The following is an 8,784-nucleotide window of genomic DNA, read 5'->3' on the forward strand; positions in this document are numbered from 1 at the left end:
AAAGGATTGCCCGAGAAAGTCGAAACATGCAAAAGATTGCCGGGGAAAGTCGAAACATTCAAAAGATTGCCGGAGAAAGTCGAAACATACAAAAAATTGCTGGAGAAAGTCGAAACATACAAAAGATTGCCGGAGAAAGTCGAAACATACAAAAGATTGCGGGAGAAAGTCGAAACATACAAAAGATTGCCGGAGAAAGTCGAAACATACAAAAGATTACCGGAGAAAGTCGAAACATACAAAGGATTGCTGGAGAAAGTCGAAACATGCAAAAGATTGCCGGAGAAAGTCGAAACATACAAAAGATTGCCGGAGAAAGTCGAAACATACAAAGGATTGCCGGAGAAAGCCGAAACATGCAAAAGATTGCCGGAGAAAGTCGAAACATTCAAAAGATTGCCGGAGAAAGTCGAAACATACAAAAAATTGCCGGAGAAAGTCGAAACATACAAAAGATTGCCGGAGAAAGTCGAAACATACAAAAGATTGCCGGAGACAGTCGAAACATACAAAAGATTGCCGGAGAAAGTCGAAACATACAAAAGATTGCCGGAGAAAGTCGAAACATACAAATGATTGCCGGAGAAAGTCGAAACATACAAAAGATTGCCGGAGAAAGTCGAAACATACAAAAAATTGCCGGAGAAAGTCGAAACACACAAAAGATTGCCGGAGAAAGTCGAAACATACAAAAGATTGCCGGAGAAAGTCGAAACATACAAAAAATTGCCGGAGAAAGTCGAAACATACAAAAGATTGCCGGAGAAAGTCGAAACATACAAAAGATTACCGGAGAAAGTCGAAACATACAAAGGATTGCTGGAGAAAGTCGAAACATGCAAAAGATTGCCGGAGAAAGTCGAAACATACAAAAGATTGCCGGAGAAAGTCGAAACATACAAAGGATTGCCGGAGAAAGCCGAAACATGCAAAAGATTGCCGGAGAAAGTCGAAACATTCAAAAGATTGCCGGAGAAAGTCGAAACATACAAAAAATTGCCGGAGAAAGCCGAAACATACAAAAGATTGCCGGAGAAAGTCGAAACATACAAAAGATTGCCGGAGACAGTCGAAACATACAAAAGATTGCCGGAGAAAGTCGAAACATACAAAAGATTGCCGGAGAAAGTCGAAACATACAAATGATTGCCGGAGAAAGTCGAAACATACAAAAGATTGCCGGAGAAAGTCGAAACATACAAAAGATTGCCGGAGAAAGTCGAAACATACAAAAGATTGCCGGAGAAAGTCGAAACATACAAAGGATTGCCGGAGAAAGTCGAAACATGCAAAAGATTGCCGGGGAAAGTCGAAACATTCAAAAGATTGCCGGAGAAAGTCGAAACATACAAAAAATTGTCGGAGAAAGTCGAAACATACAAAAGATTGCCGGAGAAAGTCGAAACATACAAAAGATTGCCGGAGACAGTCGAAACATACAAAAGATTGCCGGAGAAAGTCGAAACATACAAAAAATTGCCGGAGAAAGTCGAAACATACAAAAGATTGTCGGAGAAAGTCGAAACATACAAAAGATTGCCGGAGACAGTCGAAACATACAAAAGATTGCCGGAGAAAGTCGAAACATACAAAAGATTGCCGGAGAAAGTCGAAACATACAAATGATTGCCGGAGAAAGTCGAAACATACAAAAGATTGCCGGAGAAAGTCGAAACATACAAAAGATTGCCGGAGAAAGTCGAAACATACAAAAGATTGCCGGAGAAAGTCGAAACATACAAAGGATTGCCGGAGAAAGTCGAAACATACAAAAGATTGCCGGGGAAAGTCGAAACATTCAAAAGATTGCCGGAGAAAGTCGAAACATACAAAAGATTGCCGGAGACAGTCGAAACATACAAAAGATTGCCGGAGAAAGTCGAAACATACAAAAGATTGCCGGAGAAAGTCGAAACATACAAATGATTGCCGGAGAAAGTCGAAACATACAAAAGGTTGCCGGAGAAAGTCGAAACATACAAAAGATTGCCGGAGAAAGTCGAAACATACAAAAGATTGCCGGAGAAAGTCGAAACATACAAAGGATTGCCGGAGAAAGTCGAAACATGCAAAAGATTGCCGGGGAAAGTCGAAACATTCAAAAGATTGCCGGAGAAAGTCGAAACATACAAAAAATTGCCGGAGAAAGTCAAAACATACAAAAGATTGCCGGAGACAGTCGAAACATACAAAAGATTGCCGGAGAAAGTCGAAACATACAAAAAATTGCCGGAGAAAGTCGAAACATACAAAAGATTGTCGGAGAAAGTCGAAACATACAAAAGATTGCCGGAGACAGTCGAAACATACAAAAGATTGCCGGAGAAAGTCGAAACACACAAAAGATTGCCGGAGAAAGTCGAAACATACAAATGATTGCCGGAGAAAGTCGAAACATACAAAAGATTGCCGGAGAAAGTCGAAACATACAAAAGATTGCCGGAGAAAGTCGAAACATACAAAAGATTGCCGGAGAAAGTCGAAACATACAAAGATTGCCGGAGAAAGTCGAAACATGCAAAAGATTGCCGGGGAAAGTCGAAACATTCAAAAGATTGCCGGAGAAAGTCGAAACATACAAAAAATTGCCGGAGAAAGTCGAAACATACAAAAGATTGCCGGAGACAGTCGAAACATACAAAAGATTGCCGGAGAAAGTCGAAACATACAAAAGATTGCCGGAGAAAGTCGAAACATACAAAAGATTGCCGGAGAAAGTCGAAACATACAAAGGATTGCCGGAGAAAGTCGAAACATGCAAAAGATTGCCGGAGAAAGTCGAAACATTCAAAAGATTGCCGGAGAAAGTCGAAACATACAAAAGATTGCCGGAGAAAGTCGAAACATACAAAAGATTGCCGGAGAAAGTCGAAACATACGAAAGATTGCCGGAGAAGGTCGAAACATACAAAAGATTGCCGGAGAAAGTCGAAACATACAAAAGATTGCCGGAGAAAGTCGAAACATGCAAAAGATTGCCGGAGAAAGTCGAAACATTCAAAGATTGCCGGAGAAAGTCGAAACATACAAAAAATTGACGGAGAAAGTCGAAACATACAAAAGATTGCCGGAGAAAGTCGAAACATACAAAAGATTGCCGGAGAAAGTCGAAACATACAAAAGATTGCCGGAGAAAGTCGAAACATACAAAAGATTGCCGGAGAAAGTCGAAACATACAAAGGATTGCCGGAGAAAGTCGAAACATGCAAAAGATTGCCGGAGAAAGTCGAAACATTCAAAAGATTGCCGGAGAAAGTCGAAACATACAAAAGATTGCCGGAGAAAGTCGAAACATACAAAAGATTGCCGGAGAAAGTCGAAACATACAAAAGATTGCCGGAGAAAGTCGAAACATACAAAAGATTGCCGGAGAAAGTCGAAACATACAAAAGATTGCCGGAGAAAGTCGAAACATACAAAGGATTGCCGGAGAAAGTCGAAACATGCAAAAGATTGCCGGAGAAAGTCGAAACATTCAAAAGATTGCCGGAGAAAGTCGAAACATACAAAAAATTGACGGAGAAGGTCGAAACATACAAAAGATTGCCGGAGAAAGTCGAAACATACAAAAGATTGCCGGAGAAAGTCGAAACATACAAAAGATTCCCGGAGAAAGTCGAAACATACAAAAGATTGCCGGAGAGAGTCGAAACATACAAAAGATTGCCGGAGAAAGTCGAAACATACAAAAGATTGCCGGAGAAAGTCGAAACATACAAAAGATTGCCGGAGAAAGTCGAAACACACAAAAGATTGCCGGAGAAAGTCGAAACATACAAAAGATTGCCGGAGAAAGTCGAAACATGCAAAAGATTGCCGGAGAAAGTCGAAACATACAAAAGATTGCCGGAGAAAGTCGAAACATGCAAAAGATTGCCGGAGAAAGTCGAAACATTCAAAAGATTGCCGGAGAAGTCGAAACATACAAAAAATTGCCGGAGAAAGTCGAAACATACAAAAGATTGCCGGAGAAAGTCGAAACATACAAAAGATTGCCGGAGAAAGTCGAAACATACAAAAGATTGCCGGAGAAAGTCGAAACATGCAACAGATTGCCGGAGAAAGTCGAAACATTCAAATGATTGCCGGAGAAAGTCGAAACATACAAAAAAATGCCGGAGAAAGTCGAAACATACAAAAGATTGCCGGAGAAAGTCGAAACATACAAAAAATTGCCGGAGAAAGTCGAAACATACAAAAGATTGCCGGAGAAAGTCGAAACATACAAAAGATTGCCGGAGAAAGTCGAAACATACAAAAGATTGCCGAAGAAAGTCGAAAAATACAAAAGATTGCCGGAGAAAGTCGAAACATACAAAAGATTGCCGGAGAAAGTCGAAACATACAAAAGATTGTCGGAGAAAGTCGAAACATACAAAAGATTGCCGGAGAAAGTCGAAACACACAAAGGATTGCCGGAGAAAGTCGAAACATGCAAAAGCTTGCCGGAGAAAGTCGAAACATTCAAAAGATTGCCGGAGAAAGTCGAAACATACAAAAAATTGCCGGAGAAAGTCGAAACATACAAAAGATTGCCGGAGAAAGTCGAAACATACAAAAGATTGCCGGAGAAAGTCGAAACATACAAAAGATTGCCGGAGAAAGTCGAAACATACAAAAGATTGCCGGAGAAAGTCGAAACATACAAAAGATTGCCGGAGAAAGTCGAAACATACAAAAGATTGCCGGAGAAAGTCGAAACATACAAAGGATTGCCGGAGAAAGTCGAAACATGCAAAAGATTGCCGGAGAAAGTCGAAACATTCAAAAGATTGCCGGAGAAAGTCGAAACATAGAAAAAATTGCCGGAGAAAGTCGAAACATAGAAAAGATTGCCGGAAGAAGTCGAAACATACAAAGGATTGCCGGAGAAAGTCGAAACATGCAAAAGATTGCCGGAGAAAGTCGAAACATTCAAAAGATTGCTGGAGAAAGTGGAAACATACAAAAAATTGCCGGAGAAAGTAGAAACATACAAAAGATTGCCGGAGAAAGTCGAAACATACAAAAGATTGCCAGAGAAAGTCGAAACATACAAAAGATTGCCGGAGAAAGTCGAAACATACAAAAGATTGCCGGAGAAAGTCGAAACATACAAAAGATTGCCGGAGAAAGTCGAAACATACAATAGATTGCCGGAGAAAGTCGAAACATACAAAAGATTGCCGGAGAAAGTCGAAACATACAAAAGATTGCCGGAGAAAGTCGAAACATACAAAAGATTGCCGGAGAAAGTCGAAACATACAAAGGATTGCCGGAGAAAGTCGAAATATGCAAAAGATTGCCGGAGAAAGTCGAAACATTCAAAAGATTGCCGGAGAAAGTCGAAACATACAAAAAATTGCCGGAGAAAGTTGAAACATACAAAAGATTGCCGGAGAAAGTCGAAACATACAAAAGATTGCCGGAGAAAGTCGAAACATACAAAAGATTGCCGGAGAAAGTCGAAACATACAAAAGATTGCCGGAGAAAGTCGAAACATACAAAAGATTGCCGGAGAAAGTCGAAACATACAAAGGATTGCCGGAGAAAGTCGAAACATGCAAAAGATTGCCGGAGAAAGTCGAAACATTCAAAAGATTGCCGGAGAAAGTCGAAACATACAAAAAAATGCCGGAGAAAGTCGAAACATACAAAAGATTGCCGGAGAAAGTCGAAACATACAAAAGATTGCCGGAGAAAGTCGAAACATACAAAAGATTGCCGGAGAAAGTCGAAACATACAAAAGATTGCCGGAGAAAGTCGAAACATACAAAAGATTGCCGGAGAAAGTCGAAACATACAAAAGATTGCCGGAGAAAGTCGAAACATACAAAAGATTGCTGGAGAAAGTCGAAACATACAAAGGATTGCCGGAGAAAGTCGAAACATACAAAAGGTTGCCGGAGAAAGTCGAAACATTCAAAAGATTGCCGGAGAAAGTCGTAACATACAAAAGATTGCCGGAGAAAGTCGAAACATACAAAGGATTGCCGGAGAAAGTCGAAACATACAAAAGATTGCCGGAGAAAGTCGAAACATACAAAAGGTTGCCGGAGAAAGTCGAAACATTCAAAAGATTGCCGGAGAAATTCGTAACATACAAAAGATTGCCGGAGAAAGTCGAAACATACAAAAGATTGCCGGAGAAATTCGAAACATACAAAAGATTGCCGGAGAAAGTCGAAACATACAAAAGATTGCCGGAGAAAGTCGAAACATACAAAAGATTGCCGGAGAAAGTCGAAACATACAGTAGATTGCCGGAGAAAGTCGAAACATACAAAAGATTGCCGGAGAAAGTCGAAACATACAAAAGATTGCCGGAGAAAGTCGAAACATACAAAAGATTGCCGGAGAAAGTCGAAACATACAAAAGATTGCCGGAGAAAGTCGAAACATACAAAAGATTGCCGGAGAAAGTCGAAACATGCAAAAGATTGCCGGAGAAAGTCGAAACATAATTCGGTTAAGAAAGTCAAAGTATTCCAATTTTTGGGCGAGAAGTCAAGCATACTGCATTTTTGTCCAGAAAATCGAACCATAAATCGAGCACCAGTTCTTGCTATCATTATTAAAGGCACTCTTTCATTAATGTTCCCACGGTGAAGCGTTTCCAGTTCATAATTGTCCTTCTAATTTTCACTGAAAATCCTTGAATAAGTTCTGTGTAACTAGTATGATACCTAATCCAAAGTCTAGTTTTCATGCCTCTGCTTTACTAAACCATTAGGGACAGGGAGCTAATTGCGGTTATGGTAAACTGGCAGGGAAAAGTGGAGGTTGATATAAACGGGGGTGTGGTGAACAGCATTTAACCGGAAAACAGCGTTCAAAGCAATCGGTATTCAACCCTCAAATTCTACCATTAACTAATCCCCCATACCACCGTTCAAACCTCAAGCCCCTCCCCCTGAGAGATGAAGTTTTAAACTGAGATGAATTAAAAACTTAGAGACAAAAATTTATAATTTTCAATGTGAAATGTAACATTTCTGGAAAAATAACACGTAGCAAATGCACTAAACAGGAAATGAGATAGCTTTAAAAAAGTTATAAATTTCGAGAATAAATTCTCGAAAAAATCCATCATAATCGATTATAATAGAAGTAGTGTATAACTTAATCACCCCATCCCTACATACGTGGCTCATTTACCCAAAATTTAAAAAATGTGTCGTGTACGGACAGGTTTGAACCTGATCTTATTTGAGAATCTGAAACCACATTTTTCATCACCCGAGTGCCAAATTACATAACAATGCCGCGAAAAGACATTGTCCGATTGGTTGAAGGTCATTGCCGCTAGATGCGTCATGAGCAAAAAAATTTTCATTTTTGAAAAACTACCTAGATTGAATCAGTTTGCGAAATATTTCGGAACTTTTTTTCTTGTACACGAACATGATCGAAACAGATAATATCTGCGTCTTCAAAACCATACATTTCACCGCACGAAAAAAAAATGTAAACTGATTCCTTAAAAATGCTTTGACTGGATGAACATCGAAAAAGGTGGATCATAAACTTCCAATGGTGGTTTAAACGCTTTTTACTGGTTACCATTATCGTGGAAAATGAGTTTCGGTTCATCCATGCTATTACCAGGAGATTGAAGTTTGAAATTACCTTGTAAAATTAAAAATGAGCAAAAAAAATTAATTGAAATATTCATATAAAAAAAATCAATTTATTTCACAACATATCTATCAAACATGCAAAACTTTTCGATGAAGCAGTTGTTGAAATGTGTGGTTACACTTCAAGAAACTCTTCTGCAGTTCTAGAATGAGGTTGGATTACTTCTTTTTTGTATTAGTTTGATGACAAGAGATGCCCGAAGCGACCATCTAATTTCTATTTTTTTTCGGCATTAGAAGTTTTCTATCGATTGATAAAGCCTGAACGCTTGACTGCAAGATGATCTTTGTCTTCTACAGCCTCAGAGAGAATGAACGGTGATTCTTTGTAGGGTTTATCTATCACTGGTGCATCCCAGTCTTAAATTTCATCATCATCACTAGCGACTGCGGCAGTGCGCCAAAATCCAGGATCAGGAAGAGAAAACTTATGATCGGACATAGTGGAGACTATTGGTGTCAGAGAAAGGGACGGTGACTGAAAATCGCAATCTGAGTCACTTTGTTCATCAGAAGAAAATGAAGGTTTGCGGTGACTCCGTTTAAAACCAATTTTGTAATGCCCAAATGCCAGTGAGTTTATCCCATCGTTTTCATAATACCTTTTATTATCAAACGGAGATAGTGCAACTTTGTTCACATCGCTAACTGAGATCATATGCTTCTCACTCGAAATTATTCTCATTGGTTTTCTAATTTTGTTTCCATCGTATAAAACTGATTTGTATGAATCGTGATGGAGTGATTTTTTTACTGCATAGTTCACTCCCTTTGCACTGCGTTTGCTGTTGTATTTTTCAGAGTCAATATAAGATATTGAGTATGCTTTAGGCTTCAGAAACACAGCTTCCGATATTATAATACCATTCAGCTCATCAGATAATTTCAGAGGAATTTTCTTGTTATCAATGGAAAATAGGAAGTGATTCGGCGGATAGTCGCTGAGATCCAGTTTGTTTTTGAATCCAACTAAATCTCTGTATAAATCTGATGTTTGCACTTCGTAGAACAACGAGTCCGTGTCTTTGTAAAGAACACGTGCTCTCTTGCCATACTTAGGTACCATGTTCTCGTAGTGAAACTTATAAAGTTGCAGCTTAGAGACATCCAAGATAGCTGCACCAAGATATGTTGGTTTGTTCCATTTGATTTTCTTCTTGA

Source organism: Symsagittifera roscoffensis, chromosome 8, assembly GCF_963678635.1.
Source record: "Symsagittifera roscoffensis chromosome 8, txSymRosc1.1, whole genome shotgun sequence".
Taxonomy (NCBI): domain Eukaryota; kingdom Metazoa; phylum Xenacoelomorpha; order Acoela; family Convolutidae; genus Symsagittifera; species Symsagittifera roscoffensis.